Source organism: Acinonyx jubatus, chromosome A1 (assembly GCF_027475565.1).
Source record: "Acinonyx jubatus isolate Ajub_Pintada_27869175 chromosome A1, VMU_Ajub_asm_v1.0, whole genome shotgun sequence".
Lineage (NCBI taxonomy): Eukaryota > Metazoa > Chordata > Mammalia > Carnivora > Felidae > Acinonyx > Acinonyx jubatus.
The window spans coordinates 70,032,983-70,054,484 of record NC_069380.1 but is presented as its reverse complement, the minus strand read 5'-3'; the positions used below and the strand labels follow the sequence as shown (position 1 = coordinate 70,054,484).

Sequence of the window (21,502 nt, the reverse complement as noted above, 5' to 3'; positions counted from 1 at the left end):
ACCCTGGAGTTACCCACAGATTAGCAAAATAAAAGGCCTTCTCTTCCAAAAGATTTCCCATGCTTTGAACCTTTCCTAATACCCTCAGTCTTAAAATGTACCAGAACATCCATCTAATAGGGTACTGTGTACCTGTAATAGGAAATAAGGAAAATATCTACATACAACAGTGGACTGATTGCCAGGATATATTGCTGAGAGAAAGAAATCAAGGTAGGGATGCGTGGCTGGCTCAGTCAGTACAGCCTACAACTCTTGATCCTAGAGTTGTGAGTTCAAGCCCTATGTCAGGGTGTGGAGCCCACTTTAAAAAAAAAAAATCAATGTAGAGAAAAGTATGTATAGTATACTAACATTTATCTAAGAAATGAGGACTAGATAGAGATACATAGATATGCTTATATTAGGAACAATGGAGGGGTACCTGGGTGGCTCAGTTGGTTGAGTGTCCTACTCTTGATCTCAGCTCAGGTCTTGATTTCAGGGTCATAAGCTCAAGCCCTGCACTGGGCTCCACGTTGGGTGTGAAGCCTACTTTAAAAAAAAAAATGGAGATAATCCATAGCTCTTGCCTCCACTCCTGCTAACAGTCTGACCTGCTCACACGGAGAGAGCCTGTAACTCCACCGTGCCATCTGTGGCATTTGGGCCCTTTTTGGCAGTGATGATGGTTTCTCTGATCAGTGCCTGAGTGCTATGAAGATTGCACACAGAGGTCCAGATTCACTTCATCTTCAGAATGTCAACAGATACATAAATTGCTGTTTTGGATTTCACTGGTTGGCACTGGTTGACCAGTTGTTTGGATTGCAACCAATTTGAGCAAAGAAATATCTTTACTGTGGCTTTGTTATGAAGGCAAAATCTACAACCACAAGGAGACGAAATACATTTCCTTTTTTTTTTTAAGTTCACTTATTTATTTTGAGAGAGACAGAGATAGTGCAAGTAGGGGAGGATTAGAGAGAGAGGGAGACAGAGAGAATCCCAAGCAAGCTCCACACTGCCTGTGCAGAGCCTGATGCAGGGCTCAAACCCACAAAACGTAGAGATCATGACCTGAGCCAAAGCCAAGATTCGGACGCTTAACTGACTGAGCCACCCAGGCACCCCAAAACACATTTTCCTTTTTAATTTAATTAGACTTTAATTCTCCTATTGGACTTATTTTGAATTTATTTTGAATTTAATTATTAGACCAAAATGGATGGTGAGTCATCCTTCATCATTATAATAAAGGAGAAACTGAGCAAATAATTTGTATGTTGGATGAGGTGTTTGTATTTATTTTTTAGGATACTGCCAATAAGAAAGTGTTCCTGGGCACGGTCACCTATGAAGTCAGATCTTTGTTTAAAATCACGATAGAAGACGGATTTTTGGCTATTTGTTTAGAAGCTAAAGGTCTTGTTAACTTGAAGCGTATCACAACTCCTTTATCAAAATGGAACCTTAAAAAAAAAAAGTGGAGACTTTTCTTCTGGTACACTATCAAATTCTTGATTTAAAGCCAAGTGACAAAGTTGCATCTGTGGAAATGATTCACTATCATCACTGCAGAGATGAACATCTGCTTGCCCTCTGTAACAGTGTAGAGAAACTATTCCCAGGTCTTGACACAGAAACTGCTAAGAGAAGGTGAAGAGAACTGGAGACAGCAAGTATAGGCCACTCTTTCAAGGACTTTTGCTATAAAGGACAGGGAAAGGTGGAAGATGAGAGACAGTACAGTGTGTGTGGATGTACATATGCTATAAATGATCCAGTAAAGAGGAGAAAAACTGATGATGCAAGAGACAAGGGGAACAATCCTTAAAACCGAAACTCAAGGCAAACCTGTTGTGATTCCATTGTGACAAAGTAAGTAATGTTTCCTGGGGAAGCAGATTTAGTCATGTTCTTTTTTCCTCTTCATATACACGTCTACTTTTTTTTTGTTTTTTTGGATCCTTTTTAACAGTGCTATTAAGAAACATTGGATGACAGAAGGACTGGATGCCTTTTATCAGGGGGCTTGGATTCCAGCTGAGTTGCTGTCACCCTATTGAAGCAGCTAAAAGAGGCTCTGGGACAGTATGTTCTCAGACATTTGCAACTGGCAGGGAGAAAGTCCCCATTTACTGGCTGCTGGAAAGGTAGCAGATCACATTGGGAGTGAACATCATGAAGTCCTTTTTAACTGTGAGGAACGCATTCAGATATTGAATGAAGTCATATTTTCCTTGGAAACTTATGACCTTACAACAGTTAACACTCCAGTAGATATGTATTTAATTTCCAAGTACATTTAGAAGAACACAGCATGGTAATCTTCTCTGGAGAAGGTTCTGATGTACTTCCACAGGGTTACATATATTTTCACGAAAACTTCTTTTAAAAAAGCCAATGGTAGAGAGAGAAACTTCTGAAAGAACTCTGTTTGTTTGATGTTCTCCACACAGATCAAACTACTGCTGCCCATGGACTTGAACTGAGAGTCCCATTCCTGGATCATTGATTTTCTTCCCATTACTTGTCTCTGGTACCAGCAAAGAATGGAATAGAGAGAGAGAGAAAGAGAGAGAGTATTCGAAGACTCTAGTCTTCAATCTGGAGAGAATCTGGTGGGGTGCCTGGGTAGCTCAGTTGGTTAAGCATCTGACTCTTGATTTTAGTTCAGGTCATGATCTCATGGTTTGTGGGATTGAGCCCCCATTTGGGCTCTATGCTGACAGAGCAGAGCCTGCTTAAGATTCTCTCTCTCTCGGGGCGCCTGGGTGGCTCAGTCGGTTGAGCAACCGACTTCAGCTCACGTCATGATCTCATAGTTTGTGAATTCGAGCCCCACGTCGGGCTCTGTGCTGACAGCTCAGAGCCTGGAGTCTGCTTCAGATTCTGTGTCTCCCTCTCTCTCTGCCCCTCCCACGCTCATGCTCTGTCTCTCTCTGTCTCAGAAATAAATAAACATTAAAAATTTTTTTTAAAAAGGAAAAAAAGATTCTCTCTCTCCCTCTCTATGATCCCCATCCTGCTCACACACTCTCTCTCTCAAAATAAGTAAACTTTAAAAAAAGAGAGAGAGATTATCTGGTGACCAATAGAAGCCTTCAATGATGGTATAACCTCAGTTAATAGTTTCTGGTTTATGATTTTACAGGAACATATTGAACACTAGGCTCATGATACACTGACAGTAACTGCAAGACAAACATTTCCCTCAGTACTCCTCAAACCTACAAAGGCAATTACTACCATTAATATTTGAATGCTGCTACCCAGGCCAGGCTGACTGGCTGACCGATTACTGGATGCCCAACTGGATCAATGCCACTACCCTTCTGCCTGCACTCTGACCCATTACAAGTCAGCTACCAAAGGTTAGGCACTCTCTAAAAGAGAAACTGAAAGTAAACGTTCCTCTTTCTTGTGAAGGGTAGTGGGATTGTTTGGTAGGACCAAACATCCATATGTACTTGGACATGAAAAAACAACCCTCTCAAATCTAAAAAGAAAAACAACATAAAATAAATCACAAAATTAAAAAGAAATCGTTCCTGGGGCACCTGGGTTGGTTAAGTGACCGACTCTGGATTTTGGCTCAGGTCCTGATCTCACGGTGAGATCGAGCCCCATGTCAGGCTCTGTGCTAACCAAGCAGAGCCTGCTTGGGATTTTCTCTCTCTCTCTCTCTCTCTCTCTCTCTCTCTCTCTCTCTCTCTCTCCGCCCCTCCCCCACACATGCACACACACACACTCTCTCTCTCTCAAAATAAATAACTAAACAAAAAAAAAAAGAAAAACAGAAATCATTATTAATGAGGTGAGAAGAGGAATAGGATAGAGACAGAGATAGAAGCCAGGTATGTTTTGTATACTTGACTTTGAAACCATGTAAATACTTTACACAGATCTAAAAGAGTTAAATTTTTAAAATTTTTTTAATATTTTATTTATTTTTGAGGGGGGGTGACAGAGAGGGGGGCAGAAAATTTCAAGCAGGCTCTGCATTGATAGCAGACAGCCTGACGCGGGGTTCCAATTCAGGAACTATGATGAAATCATGACCTGAGCCAAAGTTGGACACTTAACCTACTGAACCACCCAGGTGCCCCTAAAACAGGATTAAATTTTAGCAACCTTGGGGATCCTGGGTGGTTCAGATGGTTAAGCATCCGACCGTTGATTTCAACTCAGGTCATGATCTCATGGTTTGTGAGATGGAGCCCTGCATCAGGCTCTGTACTGACAGTGCGCAGCCTGCTTGGGATTCTCTCCTGCCTCTTTCTCTGCCCCTCCCCCCACTCGTGCACATGCTCTCTCTCTCCCTCTCTCTCTCAAAATAAATAAATAAAATTTAAAAAAAATTGTAACAATCTCTAACTATCTGAAGGAAAATGAAGCAAATGAAATCACTGAGAATCCTTAGTGACCTCCTAACTGCTAAATCCAATGCTTTGCTTTAGAGTACTTTCAGCTTAACCTGTATATATAATTTGAAATTGTTGATCACTGACTCATTATTTTTTTATTTAAATTCAAATTGGTTGGGGCACCTGGATGGCTCAGTCAGTTAAGCATCTGGCTCTTGATTTCAACTCAGGTCATGATCTGACAGTTTGTGAGTTCGAGCCCAGAGTAGGACTCTGTGTTGACAGCCTGAGTCTGCTTGGGATTCTCTCTCTCTGCCCTCCCCTACTTACGCATGCTTGCATGCATGCTCTCTTTTGAGAGAGAGAGAGCGTGCACAAGTGAGCAGGGAAGGGGTAGAGAGGGAGGGGGACAGAGGATCTGAAGTGGGCTCTGCGCTGAGAGCAGAGAGCCTGATGCAGGGCTCGAATTCACAAACCATGACATCATTACCTGAGCCAAAGTCAGACACGTAACCAACTGAGCCACCCAGGTGCCCCTAAATAAATAAACTTAAAAAAGTAAATTCAAGTTAGTTAACATACAGTGTGGCATTGGTTTCAGGAGTAGGATTTAGTGATTCATCACTTACATATAACACCTAGTGCTCAACCTAACAAGTGCCTTCCTTAATGCCCACTTAGCCCATCCTCCCACCCACCTCTCCTCCAGCAACCTCAGTTTGTTCTCTTATGGTTTGCCTCCCGCTCTGTTATCTTATTTTTCCTTCCCTTCCCCTATGTTCATCTATTTTGTTTTTTAAATTCCACATGAGTGAAATCATGTGATATTTGCCTTTCTCTGACTTATTTCGCTTAGCATAACACACTCTAGTTCCAACCACATCATTGCAAATTGCAAGATTTCATTCTTTTTGATCGCCAAGTAACATTCCACTGTATGTACACGTGTGTGTGTGTGTGTGTGTGTGTGTGTGTGTCTCACATCTTCTTTATCCATTAGTCAGTTGATAGACATTTGGGCTCTTTCTATACTTTGGCTATTGTTGATAGTGCCACCATAAACATCGGGTTGCATGTGCACCTTCAAATCAGCATTTTTGTATTCTTTGGATACATACCTAGTGATGCAATTTCTGGGTCATAGGGTGGCTCTTTTTAAATTTTTTGAGGAACCTCCATACTGTTTTCCAGAGTGGCTGCACCAGTTTGCATTCCCACCAGCAGTGCAAAAGGGCTCCCCATTCTCCACATCCTCACCAATATCTGTTGTTTCCTGAGTTATTAATTTTAGCCATTCTGACAGGTATGAGGTGGTATCTCATTTTTTGATTTGTATTTCCCTGATGATGAGTGATGTTGAGTATCTTTTCACGTGTCTGTTAGCCATCTGGATGTCTTCTTTGGAAAAGTGTCTGTTCATGTCTTTTACCCATTTCTTCACTGGATTGTTTTTTGTATAAGTTATTTAGCACATCTACTGAATTACTGTCTATTCTTCAAGACCTGTCTCAGATGTTACCTACCCTGTAAAATCGTATTAGATTTCTCTAGCCATAATTGTTACTTCCTCTTCACTCTGATAAGATCTCTTTTATGACATTTATCACATAGTGACATACATTGGCAAAATGCCAAAATAGAAGTGGATAGGAAAAAAAAACATGAGAAGCCACAAGATCCACATAATATCATCGTTTGTGAGGGAAGGCATAGATAGAAGCAAGAAGGACTTGAGAAAATGAAATGGCTGAAATCAATAGTAGGACAGAAGAAAGGCTCACACTAAGATAAAACCATAGGGAATAGAATCCAAATTGACTAGTACAGGAACACAGGGGAAAAGGCGAAAAAAAGTCCAAATAAAAAGTGAAGCCAATCTTTCTGGGATCTGACACTTCAGGACTGCTGTTCTCTCCATCCCTGCTGGGTGCCCAGTGGGAGCTGGGCACCCTTGGAGAAGCAGGAGGGACCTGGGAATCTCCATGGCCCCTGGAGGTTCCCTGCCTCAGGGATTCCTGTGGGCTCTCAGTCTCTTCATCCTGACCAAAGGTGCCTCTGCCATTAAGTGTTGTTTCGCGGTCCACTCTGGGGTTGCAACCCCCCTCAACTATTTGGCTTCTCTGTGCATCCTCCAATCACATTCTCCCTGTGGCCAAGTGGCTGGTGCCACCTTTCCTGTAGCTGCCTCCTGCCTTGCTTCCTTTGGGGCTTAGAGTACATTCACTCTTTTTCCTTTTGGGACCCACCACAAACTTCCTGTTTTCTGCCCCAGAAACATTTCTATCTCTCAGCTCTGCCTCAGAGTCCCTTAAACACAGACTCCAGTGTGTGATTTTCAAAGGGCATTAAGAAGCCATTCTTTTGGGGTGCCTGGGTGGCTCAGTTTGGTTAAGCGTTCGACTCTTGATTTTGGCTCAGGTCATGACCCCAGGGTCGTGAGACTGAGTCCTGCATCAGACTCTGCATTGACAGCACAGAGCCTGTTTGGGTTCTCTCTCTTCCTTTCTCTCTCCCCTCCCCCACTCACATGCACACACACTCTCTCTCTCAAAATAAATAAACATTAAAATATATATACATGTGGGGCGCCTGGGTGGCTCAGTCGGTTAAGCATCCAACTTCGGCTCAGGTCATGCTCTCACAGTTTGTGAGTTTGAGCCCCGCATCAGGTTCTGTGCTGACAGCTCAGAATTTGAAGCCTGCTTCGGATTCTGTGTCTCCGTCTCTCTCTGTCCCTCCCCCCCCACTTGTGCTCTGTCTCTGTCTCTCTCTTTCTCTCTCTCTCAAAAATAAGTAAAATGTAAAAACAAATTTTAAAAAATAAATACAAATATATATGTGTGTGTGTGTGTACATATATATATGTATATGTACACACACACACACACACACACACACACACACACACACATATATGTTTTACTTCATAATAATCTGGAGTTGAGGACGGCAGGTGGGAGGAAAACTGAAACAAGATTGACCATGAGTTGATAACTGTTGAAGCTGATTAGGAAATGAGGGTTCACCATACTATCATGTATGCTTTTGTGTATGTTCAAGGTTTTCATGGAGCATGAATGAACTATTGCTATACACAATAGGCAACAAATCTCACAAACATTGAGCTGAACAAAAGAAGCCAGACACAAAGTGAGCATACAATGTGATACCATTTATATTAAACCAGGCAAAACAATTCTATGATGTTAGAAGTCAAAGGTGCCTGGGTGGCTCAGTCAGTTAAGCAGCTGACTTCAGCTCAGGTCATGATCTCGCGGTTTATGAGTTCAAACCCTGTGTTGGGCTCTGCGCTGACAGCTCAGAGTCCGGAGCCTGCTTCAGATTCTGTGTTTCCCTCTCTCTCTGCCCCTCCCCCGTTCACGCTCTGTCTCTCTCAAAAATAAATAAACATTAAAAAAAAATTAAGAAAGAAGTCAGGGTAGTGGTTACCCTTGGGGTAACAGTAACTGAGAGGGAGCCAAGGAGGAGCTTCTGCTGTTCTGAAAATATCCTCTTTTTGATCTGGGCATTGGTTACATAGGTGTGTTTACTTTGTTAAAATCAAACAGTACACTTATTTTTTTTAAGTCCTCTGGATGAATGCCATACTTCTTAAAAGATACTTTTATTTGAAAAATTCAAATTAAAATGAATAAATGAATAACATTTAGTTGCACAGTCTAAGAAAGCTTATTTGCATATCCAGTTTCAGGGGATACTCTTTACTACTAATCACTGGATACAGCTTGGGTTCTCTCTCTTCCTAATGATATACTCAATTCTTTGTTAATCAAAACAAGAGTGCACATAACCAAAAACCAGATACTGAAAGAAAATAAATTTAACCAGTACTTTTGGCCTCCTGAATGAATCTCACCAAAGTATCTAACAAGTAGGCAAACTGATTGCTGTACATACATAACATATACATAGATATGCTACTCCACACTGAAATGCCTCAAGCAGTGCTAAGTACACAAAGCCTACTCTTGTATATCAATAGCACTGCAGCAGTTTGACATACTATATTTGACTAATTTGTCTAACTAGAACATACATTCACATACTACACAACAACTTTGTTCCTCAAGGCATTGAGGAACAATTGTATAGCTTGCCAATGAACACACTATACCTTGTCCCATTGCAAAACAAGATACATACACTCTCTCACCAATACAATATAAAAGTTGGACAAAATAAAAAAAGTTTTTTTTTTTAATTTAAGGGGCGCCTGGGCGGCTCAGTCAGTTGAGCATCCGACTTCGGCTCAGGTCATGATCTCACAGTTCGTGGGCTCGAGCCCACATCACGCTCTGTGCTGACAGCTAAGAGCCTGGAGCCTGCTTCGGATTCTGTCTCCCTCCCTCTCTGCTCCTCCCCCACTTATGCTCTCTCTCTCTCCTTCAAAACTAAATAAAAACATTAAAAAAAATTTTTTTAATTTAAAAAACTAGACAGGATATACCAATCAGGACCACATTGTGACTGGATATAATCCTTTGTTTAATATAGAAATAAAACCCACTGAGTGACCTTCCTTTAGTCATTAACTCAAATCCATTACTGTGCCCAAGTCACACAACCAGTGAGGGGTAAAATTAGAATTCTTAACCATTAAAATTGTAGGTCTCAGTGATAAAGCTTCAGAGAAGCAGTGACACTGAGTCACGTTCCTCCACCACCAAACATTACTCTGCTAACATTTCAGCTAGTGCTTCCCTTCAAATAAGCAAATGCATAATCATTGCCCTTCATAACTCAGGCTCCCTTAAGAGATTAAAAGATGTGCTTAGCCACAATAATTTTTGACATATTGAGAATGCAAAGTAAAAAAGAAGATTGTACCTCCCTTACTTGCTTGCTGATGCTTATGAAATACTTTTCATTTTACTATTAGAAATAAAGAGAAAGGAGGGCCTTCTGGCTCTGGCCATGATCAAATAGCTTGTATTGGACTAACCCTCCCACAAAATAACAACCATAAACTACACAAATATTTAAAACAACTGTGTGGCAAAACTGTTGGTGACCCATCCATATCCCTTGGGATCCCCTTTCCCAGTCCTATGCACTCAATGGCCAGCAACTAAACACTTTGTTGTTAACAGTTCATCCCTGCAAGCTTTACAGGATGCATTCTCACTGTGGGCAATAATTGGTCCTTGGGGAGAAAAATAATTGTACGCTTTTTATGTATAAAGTACAGATAAAAAGGGGTGCCCAAGTGGCTCAGTCGGTTAAGCAGCCGACTCTTGATTTCACCTCAGGTCATGATCTCATGGTTGTGAGACTGAGCCCCACTTCAGACTCTGTGCTGACAGCTTGGAGCCTACTTGGGATTGTCTCCCTCTTTTTCTCTCAAAATAAATAAATAAACATTTTTTAAAAAAGCAAATACGGATATAAATATAGTACATAACCAGACATATGGTATAGTTACAGCAATAAAATTTCACAGAAAGTGATTAGGGGAAAAACTGCTGAAGCAGTTTAGTTTCTTAAACGAAGAAGTTTAACTAAGGGTGTTATCGTGAGCAAAAACTTGAGGAACCGTGTTTTGGGGGAACGTACATGGGCCCTGGAGTTGCTTTGCTATAAGGAGAGCCAGAAATGCTCTCCTTATAGCATTGGTCCATCCAAGGATGTGGTCCATCCAAGGAATGGACCACAGCCAATTCCTTTGCTTTGGGGTGAGACAAGTTCTAAGGTGGTGACTGATGTTCCAGAGTGTTCTGGAGATGAATTTGAGCCTGAGTCTTTACCTACATGGTACCCTCCCTTGCCTTCTTTTTCCATATCTTGTTTCTTCTACTCCATTTCTTTTTCAAATTCAAGAAAGTTTTCTTGGGGTGCCTGGGTGGCTCAGTCGGTTAAGCATCCGACTTCGGCTCAGGTCACGATCTCACAGTTTGTGGGTTCGAGCCCTGCATCAGGTTCTGTGCTGACCTCCCCCCCACCCCAGTTTTAATGCTCATTCTCTCTCTCTCTCAAAAATAAATAAGCATTAAAATTTTTTTACGAAAAATTTTCTTAATGTTTATTTATTTTTGAGAGAGAGAGGGACAGAGTGTGAGCAGGGGAGGGGCAGAGAGACAGAGAGACACAGAATCCAAAGCAGGCATCAGGCCCTGAGCTGTCAGCACAGGGCCCGATGTGGCGCAAGAACTCACGAATGGTGAGTTCATGACCTAAGCTGAAGTCAGACGCTTAACCAATTGAGCCACCCAGGCGCCCCTCTTCTACTCCATTAATGGTTTACCCAAGAAGCACTTTCTTAATTAATCATTTTATCCAAATCCTTGCTTCAGGGTCTACCTCTGGAAGAATTCAACCTAAGACAAACCATATGAAACTACTGCAAAGCAATAAACACAAGCAGGACTTAAAGTTTATGAACAATTAGAGAGGGGAAGCACATTAGAATCAAACTGATATACTGCTGTTCTATCTGTCAGGTAGAATAAATATAATTTGTTATCCACGATGTCCTGATTCATCAACACATGCTAAAAGAAAAGGATCAAATTATCAAAAAACAAGAGAAGAAACCCAGGTAATAGAAAAAAGGAGCTACCCGGTGAATTTGATTTTGGAATGTAATCAAACAAGGACTAAAACATCTATGATTTATATCCAAGAGAAGGAAAGATGAAGAATTTCACCGAAGAGCAAGAATCTACATATATTTTTATTAAGTTTTTTATTTTAATTCCAATACAGTTAACACCCAGTGTTATATTAGTTTCAGGTGTATAATATAGTGATTCAACAATTCTATACATTCCTCGGTGTTCATCCTGGTGAGTGTACCCTTATCCCATCACCTATTTCACCCATCTCCCAACTCAACTCCCCTCTGGTAACCACCAGTTTGTTCTTCATAGTTATTTTTTGGGTTGTCTCTTTTTCCCCCCCTTTGTTTGTTTGCTTGTTTCTTAAATTCCACATGAGTAATATCATATGCTATTTGTCTTCTCTGACTTAATTTGCTTAGCATTATACTCTCTAGCTCCATCCATGTTGTTGCAAATAGCAAGACTTCATTCTTTTTTATGGCTGAATAATATTCCATTGTGTATATATACCACATCTTCTTTATCCATCTTTCAGTGGACACTTGGGCAGCTTCCATAATTTGGGTATTATAAATAATGTTGCAATAAACATAGGGGTGCATATATACTTTTGAATTAGTGTTCTTGTATTCTTTGGGTAAATATTCAGTGGTATGATTACTGGATCATAAGGTAGTTCTGTTTTTCATTTTTTGAGGAACACTTTTCCACAGTGTTTTCCACAGTGGCTGAACCAGTTTGCATTCTCAACAGTGCACAAAAGTTCCTTTCCTCCACATCCTCGCCAACACCTGTTGTTTCTTAAGAACGTGTATATATTTTTTAAAGCCAATTAGAAATTCTATAACAGAAAGTGATTATACCTGAATTTAGTAATTCAATTGACGGGTTTGATATCAGATTAAACAAAACAGAGGAGATGATCAATCAATTAAATAACATTTCAGTGTATTAAGTTGAAGCACAGAGAGTAAAAAAGAACACAAGAAAGAGTATAAGAGACTTAAAGAACATGATAGACAGGTTTAATATCCATGTAATTGGTGTCAAAGAAGCAGAGGAGAGAAAAAAATGAAGAGAAGCAATACGTGAAGAAATAGTAGACAAAATTTCCCAAATTTCATCCCTGATGAAAGTTATTAAACTACACCTTCAAGATGCTCTATGAATCTCAAATGAGATACAGAGAAAACCACATCTAGGTATATGATAGTCAAACTGAAGAAAAACAAATATAAAGGGGAAAATCTTAGAAAGATTAAAAGGGGCAACAATAAGTTTGAAGGTTAACTTTTCAAAAAAAATTATGGAAGTCAGAAGACAATGAAGTAACATTTTTAAAGTGCTGAAAGAAACAACAGACTTCTATATCAGCAAAAACGAAGGCAAAATAAAGATGTTTTCAACTCAAATGGACTAAAGACCTAAATTCAAGATCCAGAACTATAAAACTCCTAGGGGAAAAAAAACTATAATAGCCCTAAGGAAAAAAAACATACAAAAAATGATTTGTGACACTGGATTTGACCTGATTTCTTGTTTACAACACAAAGGGCACAACATCAAAAGCAAAACTAGAAAAACTGGACTAAGTCAAGCTTAAAAACTTTTGTGCATCAAAGGATACAATCAGTAGAGTGAAAAGGCAGCCTATAGAATGGGAGAAAATATTGCCAATTATATATCGATAAGGGGTTAATACCTAGAATATGTAAAGAATTCCTACAACTCAACAAAAACAAAAAATAACCCAATTCAAAAGTGGGCAAAGAACTTGAATACTTCTAATAGTTCTTTCTAACAGTTTGTCTTCTCCAAAGATAATGTTCAAATTACCAACACGCATATGAAGAGGTGTTCAGTATCACTAATCATTAGAGAAATGCAAACTAAAACTAATGAGACAATCCCACAGCCATTAGAATGGTTATTACCAAAACAAAACAAAACAACACAGAAAATAAGTACTGTCAAGTATGAGGAGAAGTTGGAACCCTTGTATGCTGTTGGTAGGAATGTAAAATTGTGTAGTCATTATGGAAAACAGTATGACAGTTCCTCAAAAAATTAAAAATAGAATCACCATATGACCCAGCAACCCCACTTCTTGATATACACCCAAAAGAACTGAAAGCAAAATCCCAAAAGATATTTTGTTTTGGTTAAAGAATGGATATGTTTAATACATTTTGTTTTTGTTTAATGAATATAATTTATTGTCAAATTGGCTTACATACAACACCCAGTGCTCATCCCAACAAGTGCCCTCCTCAATGCCCATCACTCATTTTCCCCTCTCCCCCACTTCCCCATCCACTCTCACTCAGTTTGTTCTCTGTATTTAAGAGTCTCAAAGAGATATTTTTACACATGTTCACAGCAGCATTTGGCACAGTAGCTGTGGAAGTAACCCAAATGTCCACAAATGGATGGATATATAAACAAAATGTGGTATATACACATGGTATATTATTCAGTCTTAAAAAGGAAATTCTGCCTCAAGCTACATGGGACATTATTCTTTCTTTTTTAAGGTTTCATTTCTTTTTGAGAGAGAGAGAGACAGGGCATGAGCGGGGGAGGGGCAGAGCAGGCTCCAGGCTCTGAGCTGTCAGCAGAGACCGATGTGGAGCTCAAACTCACAAACCATGAGATCACAACCTGAGTGTAAGTCAGACAGACGCTCAACCGACTGAGCCACCCAGGTGCCCCAACATGGGACATTATTCTAAGTGAAATAAGCCAGTCACAAAAAGGACAAATACTGTACGAAGGATGGGGGTGGGGGGAAATGGGGAGTTGTTTAATGGGCATACAGTTTCAGTTCTGGAGCTCTATTACATAACAACGTGAACATACTTAACACTATTGAACTGTGTACTTGAATACAGTAGAAATGGGAAATTTAATTTTGTGTGTTCTTTACCAGAATTAAAAGAAAAAATTTTTAAGCTGTGAATTTTGTTTTATTTTAATGTTTATTTATTTATTTTGAGAGAGAGAGTAAGCAGGGGAGGAGCAGAGAGAGAAGGGGAGAGAGAATCCCAAGCAGGCTCTGTGCTGTCAGCACACAGCCTGATGTAGGGCTTGAACTCACGACCTGTAAGATCATGACCTGAGCTGAAATCAAGAGTCAGATGTTTAACTGACTGAGCCACCCAAGTGCCCCGCAAAAGAATTTTTAATGTTTTCAAAAAAACAAAATCTGAAGGAATACATCATATGCAGATTGATTTTTAAGAAAGACTGAAGAGAATTCTTCAGGCTGAAAGAAAAATCTCAGATGAAAGAACAAAATTGCTAAAAGATAAAAATGTAAAATATATTGCTAAATTTAAGTAGACTACAGGGGCACCTGGGTGGCTCAGTCACTTAAGCATCACACTCTTGATTTCAGCTCAGCCATTATCTCACAGTTCATGGGATCAAGACCTGCTGCAGGCTCTGCACTGACAGCAAGAGCCAGCTTGGGAATCTCCCTCTCTCTCTTTGCCCTTCCCCCACCCACTCACGTGAGCACACACACATGCTCTCAATCTCTCTCGAAACATAAACATACTTTAAATATGTTAAGGTTCATGATATAAGTAAGTATAAATAAGTTTTGATTGCTTAAAACAATAAAATCTTGTGGAGCTTAAAATGCATGAAGATGTAAAATAAATGATAACAGTACAAAAAGCTGGAAGTGGTAAATGAAGCTTGACTGTAATAAGATTCTTGTATTCCTCAAAGTACTAACTTAAGTAGAGTATAAGTCAAGGATGTCTATTGTAATTTCTAGTGTGACCACTAAAAGAATTATAAAAAGTCATGAATGAAAAGAGAATAGAGGAGAAAAATGGATTAACATAAATATTTCATTAATATAAAGGAAGGCAAGAAAGCAGGAATAGAGGAACAAAAAAAACAGAGACCAACAGAAAACTAATAGCAAGACAAGCAATATTAAACCCAATTATAATAGTAACTATGTTATATGTAAAAGGACTGCATAGGCCAATTTAAAGACACGTTTCAGACTGGATAAAAATATGCCATATGCTACGTACATGTTGCTCAGTTTATAGAACATATAAACACTGAAAGTAAAAGTATGAAAAAGGATAAGCATGCAAACATTAGCTAAAGTAAAGCTGGTATAGTAATATATTAATAACTGACATGTAGAGTTTTTTAAAATCATGGAAGTGACTTTAATTGTTTTCAAATCAAATAAAAATATATAAAAGGGGCACCTGGTCGGCTCAGTAGGTGGAGATTGTAACTCTTGATCTCAGGGTTGTGGTTTCAAGCCCCATGTTGGGAGTAAAGATTACTTAAAAATAGTATCTTAAATATATATATATATATATATATATATATATATGAAATAGTTTATAGTTTAAAAATAAGATTTATAAACTATTCATTGAAAGGTTTTTAAAAAGCTAAGCCTCTCTGTTTCTAAGGATCCATAAACAAATATAAATGAGTGTATCTAAGATGTTATATTAGGCAACATACAATAAGCTTTCATCTACAGAACTAGGTGTACTCTTTCTTCTTCACTCTTACAGCATGTCTTTCTATGATGACAAAATTGATTTCTGATCATGTTATGGATCAGCCAGATAAGAAAAAAAAAAGTACACATTTTTTCCTCTTTTTTATTTTGAGACATAACAAGCAGATTTTTTTTTTAATTTTTTAAACATTTATTTAGTTTTGAGAGAGACAGAGTGCAAGCCGGGTAAGGGAAGAGAGAGAGGGAGACACAGAATCCGAAGCAGGCTCCAGGCTCTGAGCTGTCAGCACAGAGTCCAACGTGGGGCTCGAACTCACGAACCATGAGATCATGACCTGAGCCGAGGTCGAACGCTTAACCGACTGAGCCACCCAGGTGCCCTAACAAGTAGATTATTTTTTTTTAGTTTATTTATTTATTCTGAGAGAGAGAAAAAAAAGACCATGTGTGGGGGAGGGGCAGAGAGAGAGACAGAGAGAAAGAGAATGAATCACAAGCAGGCTCCACATTGTCAGAACAGACCCTGGTGCAGGGCTCAAACCCACAAACCTCAAGATCATGACCCAAGTCAAAGTCAGATGCTTAACCAACTGAGCCACCTAGGTGCCCCCATAACAAGTAGATTTTAAGCCAAAAAATACTAATGGAGATAAAGAAGGATGCTAGTAATGATAAAAGTGTCAAATAAATGAATACATAACAGAACTAACATATTCATCATAGAAATCTTTCATTATATCAATGTTTTATACATATTTTCTCCCAATTTTTGGCTCTTTCCACTTCCTCAACAGACTTTTTTATTTTTAAGTTTATTTATCTTTGAGAGAGAGAGAGAGAGCACAAGCAGGGGAGGGGCAGAAAGACAGAGAGGGAGACACAGAATCCGAAGCAGGCTCCAGGCTCTGAGCTGTCAGCACAGAGCCTGACACGGGACCCAAATTCACAAACTGTGAGATCATGACCTAAGCCAAAGTTTGCTTAACCGACTGAGCCACCCAGGCACCCCAAGAATGTGACTCCTATCTCAGCTCAGGTCTTGAACTCAGGGTCATGAGTTCAAGCCCCGTGTTGGATTCTACTGGGTGTGAAGCCTACCTAAAAAAAAAAGAAAGAAAATGGTCGAAATGGTAAAATGTTATGTATATTTTACCACAATAGAAAAAAAAGATGTACAAATGCCCAATAGGGACATGAAAAGATGCTTAACATCAATAGTCATTAGAGAAATGCAAATCAAAGCCACAATGAGATACATTTCACACCATTAGGATGACTGATTATCAAAACAAACAAATAAACAGAAAATAACAAGTATTGGACACAGAAACTGAAATCTTCCAGCACTGCTGGTGACAATGTAAAATGGTGAAGCCACTGTAAAAAAAAAAAAAAGCTGGGGGTGGGGGGCCGCTTGGGGGTGGGGGGCTGTCAGTTGAGATTCAGAGTCTCGGCTCAGGTCATGATCTCATGGTTCCTGGGATTGAGCCCCACATCAGGCTCTGTGCTGACAGTGCAGAGCCCTTTTTGGATCCTCTGTTCCCCACTCTCTGCCCCTCCCCCAGTGTGTGCACGCATGCGTGTGCAATCTCTCTCGCTCTCTCTCAAAAATGGATAAACATTAAAAAAATAAAAGCATAAATTTTATCTTATGTATATTTTACCACAATTTTTTTTTAAGATTTTATTTTAAGTAATCTCTATACCCAACATGGGGCTTAAACTCACAACTCTGAGATCAAGAGTCACATGCTCCACTGACTGATGCAGCCAGGCACCTCTATTTTACAATGTTTTTTTTTTAAAAAAAGAAAGAAAAGTTTTGAAGGTATGCTACCTGGGGCGCCTGGGTGACTCAGTTAAGTGTCTGACTTCAGCTCAGGTCATGATCTCCCAGTCTGTGGGTTCAAGCCCCACGCCAGGCTCTGTGCTGACAGCTCAGAGCCTGGAGCCTGCTTTGGATTCTGTGTCTCCCTCTCTCTCTGCCCCTCCCCACTCATACTTTGTCTCTCTCTATCTCTCTCTCAAAAATAAAATAAACATGAAAATTAAAAAAAAAAGAAAGGTATGCTACCTTTTGTGTAAAATAGGGGCATAACATCCTATCTGCTTACGTTTTCATAAACAAATACTATAACAGTAAACATATTAAAATGTTTACCTGTAAGACAACAATAATTAGGTAGATAAGGACAGATGTGAAACTTCTCTGTGTACACTTTTCATACCATTTGTATTTAAATCATGTAATATACTACCTATTCAAAAATGAATAGATTTTTTCAAATAACTAAATAACATTCACTCGGATATGGCTTTTCCCTGACTAAAGCAGTCACATACTTTTTAAACCATTCTTACATAATTAAAGGTTAGGTAGTTACTTTAAATCATAAATACAGTCTCGATTCCATTTTAAACAGAAATGTTTGATCCCATAAAACAACAAAAGCTTCAAAGTTAATTTAAGGCTAGCTCTTGTCCTATCCTACAGATGGGTTCTGCGGTGGATTAACTCCTGTCAGTGGCAGAAGGGAGCAGGGCCCTCTTTCCTCTCTCCAAGCTTCTACTGTTCCTTACTGCGATTTTACTACTCTACCTTTCTGACCCACTGCCCTCCACCCAGAGGAGGAAAGACATGTTCTTACTTTTACAGGTAAGTTCATAGGACGGTTGCATGCTTTCTCTGCTTGCAGATATTTAAAGCCAGCTTTCTCTTCCAGGGCTCTTCATGGGTTTGTAGGAGATGCCCCCTACAAATCACTGTTGATCTCTTGGCTGCCGTTCCCTCGACCTGAAAGGATACACTCTATACTCCCAAACACTAGGAATTCCATGGGACTCCTCCAGCTTCTCCTTGTTTACGTGGCCTTTGAGCCAGATTATGCAATGACCCCAAGGAGGCTCTCTTTCACATCTGGTTCATGGGAAACACTCATGCTCTGATTGCCTAACAAACTCTGGAAGAACAGGCTGATTCCAATTTACTAGATACTCTCCCCTGCTCTACTTCCAAGCAGCAAGCCAGCTCTTCTCTTGATCTCTAGATTTCCCGAAAAGGAGTCAGACATCAGCAAACGGTGACCTGATAAATTCAAAGGACATACTTTAGGCTTTGCAACTTGAAGCCTCTCTCTTTTGACTCGAGGTGAGGAGGAAATCACATATCTACTTCTCATTGGGAGGGGAGCAAGGTTCAAACCCATCAACAGCTGTCTCCAAAGGAATCCTTTAAAAAATTCCTCTCCCTTATGGTGGAGAAATTGCAACACCTTGGACAAAGTATCAAAATTAGTATAGTCAATAACAGGCAGATAGATATTATGCACCCCAAGATGCGATGCTCTGAGAAAAATACATCATTTATGTACCATTTTGACCGGGGTCACAAACTGAATATAATCATGAGAAAATAGCAAACAAAGTAAAAAGAATTGTTCCTTTAAAAAAATTTTTTTTCAGTAGTCTACAAAACTGCCATTGTTCTAAAAGACAAAGAAAGGCTCCGGAACTGTTCCAGATGAAAGAGACTACAGAGAACAGCCGAATGTAGCAGGTACACTGCAACACCTAGAGGAGCAAAACAAAAGCTGGGAAGGACGCCATTCAGCTGACCGACTGGAATGTAAACTTAAGTTCTTCAAAGGAACTGTTTCATGGTTAACAGTTCCTGCAGCGGATAACTGTACTGTGGTTACATAACACAATGTCCTTTTTCTTAGGAAATATACAATAAAGTATCTGGAGACAGGTGTAACGTATGCGGCTTATTCTTAAATAATTTAGAAAAAAATAGAGAAAGAGAAAGAAGGATAAAACTCCAACAGGGGCGCCTGGGTGGCGCAGTCGGTTGAGCGTCCGACTTCAGCCAGGTCACGATCTCACGGTCCGTGAGTTCGAACCCCGCGTTGGGCTCTGGGCTGATGGCTCAGAGCCTGGAGCCTGTTTCCGATTCTGTGTCTCCCTCTCTCTCTGCCCCTCCCCCGTTCATGCTCTGTCTCTCTCTGTCCCAAAAATAAATAAACGTTGAAAAAAAATTAAAAAAAAAAACTCCAACAAAAAAAGCAAGTAAGATAAAATGTTAACAGTAAGTGAAGCTGTATGGAAGCTAAACAGGTACTTTTTGCCCCATTCTTGAAATTTTTTGTGACTTTGAAATTATTTCCAAGTAAATACTAGGCTTTTTATATTAAAATCTTCTCTAAGGGATGCCTGGTTAAGTCTGTGGAGCGTGTGACTCTGGTCTCTGGGTTGTAAGTTTGAGACAGCCCCACGTTGGGTGTACAGATTACTTCAAAATGAAGTGTCGGGGCGCCTCGGTGGCTCAGTCGGTTAAGCATAAGACTTCAGCTCTGGTCATGATCTCATAGTTCATGAGTTCAATCCCAGCATCGGGCTCTCTGCTGTCAGCACAAGAGCTCAGTTGGGATCCTCTGTCCCCCTCTCTTTCTGCCCTTCCCTTGCTTGCAAGCTTTGTCTCTCTCTAAATAAATAAACTTAAAATAAATAATAAAGTATTAAAAATATATATAAATAAATAAGTAAATAAATACATAAATAAATGAATAATAATCTGCTGTCTTTTAAATCTCCAAGAACATGACTCATTTATATCCTTGCTAAAGATAAAGGGACCAAGGGGCAGCTGGGTGGCTCAGTCGGTTAAGTTTCAGACTCTTGATTTTGGCTCAGGTCATGATCTCACTGTTTGTGGGATTGAGCCTCAAGTCAGGCTCCTCACTGACAGCACAGACCCTACTTGGGATTCTCTCTCCCTCTCTCTCTGCCTCTCTCTCCTCTCTCTCTCAAAATAAATAAAAATTAAAAACAGGGACCAAGAGACATATATCTGATTTTTTAACAAATACCTCTTCTTTTTAATTATTTTTATGTGAAAATAGCACAAAGGGGTACCTGGGTGGCCCATTCAGTTAAGTGTCTGACTTCAACTCAGGTCATGATCTCACAGTTTGGGGTTTGAACCCCACATTCAGCTCTGCACTGGTAGTACAGAGGCTGCTTGGGATTCTTGCTCTCTCCCTCTCTCTCTGTCCCTTCCCTGCTCGCTTATAAATAAGTAAACATTAACTTATTTAAAAATAAAAGAAAATAGCACACAAATGGGCAAGTGTACATTATGAACACTGTTTGAAAAACAGTTACATGGACACCTGTGTACCTAGGATATAGCTGATAAAACAGAACACTATCAGTATCTTAGAAGCCTCTGCCCGCACGATCTCAATCATGCCCCCATTACTCCACCCTAGACAATCACCATCCTGACTTTTGTAATTTTTCAATCTTCTTCATGTCTTTTTCATATATGTATGTAGAACTTTACAATATATAAGTTAAATGTGTCTTTCACATTTTAAACAAATAGAATGTGCTATGGTATGAATGTTTGTGTCCCCCCAAAATTCATTTGTTGAAACCTAACCACCAACGTGATGGCATTAGGAGGAGGGCATATGGGAGGTGATTAGGTCATGAGGATAGAGCCTTCATGAATGGGATTAGTACTCTTATAAAAGAGGCCCCACAGAGCTCCCCAAACCCTTCTGCCGTGTGAGGATACAAGAAGTATGCAACCTGAAACAGAGCTTTTGCCTGATCATCCTGGCACCCTGATCTTGGACTTCCAGCCTCCAGAACTGTGAGCAATAAATTTCCACTGTTTTTAAGCCACCCAGTTTATGGGATTCTGTTACAGCAGCCTGAACGGACTGAGAATGATAGAATGTTTACTTTTTCTATGCCTTGTTTTTGTTTTTGTTTTTGCTGAATACTACATTAAAAAAAATTTGTTTTAAGTTTATTCATTGAGGGGGGCAGGCAGAGAGTGAGGGAGAGAGAGAGAATCCCAGGCAGACTTTGTGCTGTCGGCACAGATCCCAGTGCAGGGCTCAAATTCACGAACCATGAGATCATGACCTCAGCCAAAATCAAGAGCTGGTCACTTAACAAACTGAGCCACCCAGGCACCCCTCAATACTACATTTTTTTTATTCATTCATACTATGAATATAGCTAATGTTCATTAATTTTCATTGCCATAAAATAGG

General features: G+C 39.8%; 1 long non-coding RNA gene and 1 pseudogene across 1 annotated transcript in view; both read left to right on the top strand.

The window, feature by feature from the left end:
• Nucleotides 1-19,260, top strand: part of LOC113601102 (uncharacterized) — a 36,244-nt gene extending 16,984 nt beyond the window's left edge. Inside the window, exon 2 of the long non-coding RNA XR_008296430.1 lies at nucleotides 18,158-19,260. This is a non-coding gene — a long non-coding RNA (uncharacterized LOC113601102). The remainder of the gene's footprint in view (nucleotides 1-18,157) is intronic.
• Nucleotides 627-3,890, top strand: LOC106978333 (asparagine synthetase [glutamine-hydrolyzing]-like; annotated as a pseudogene).
• Nucleotides 19,261-21,502: the final 2,242 nt, after the last annotated feature.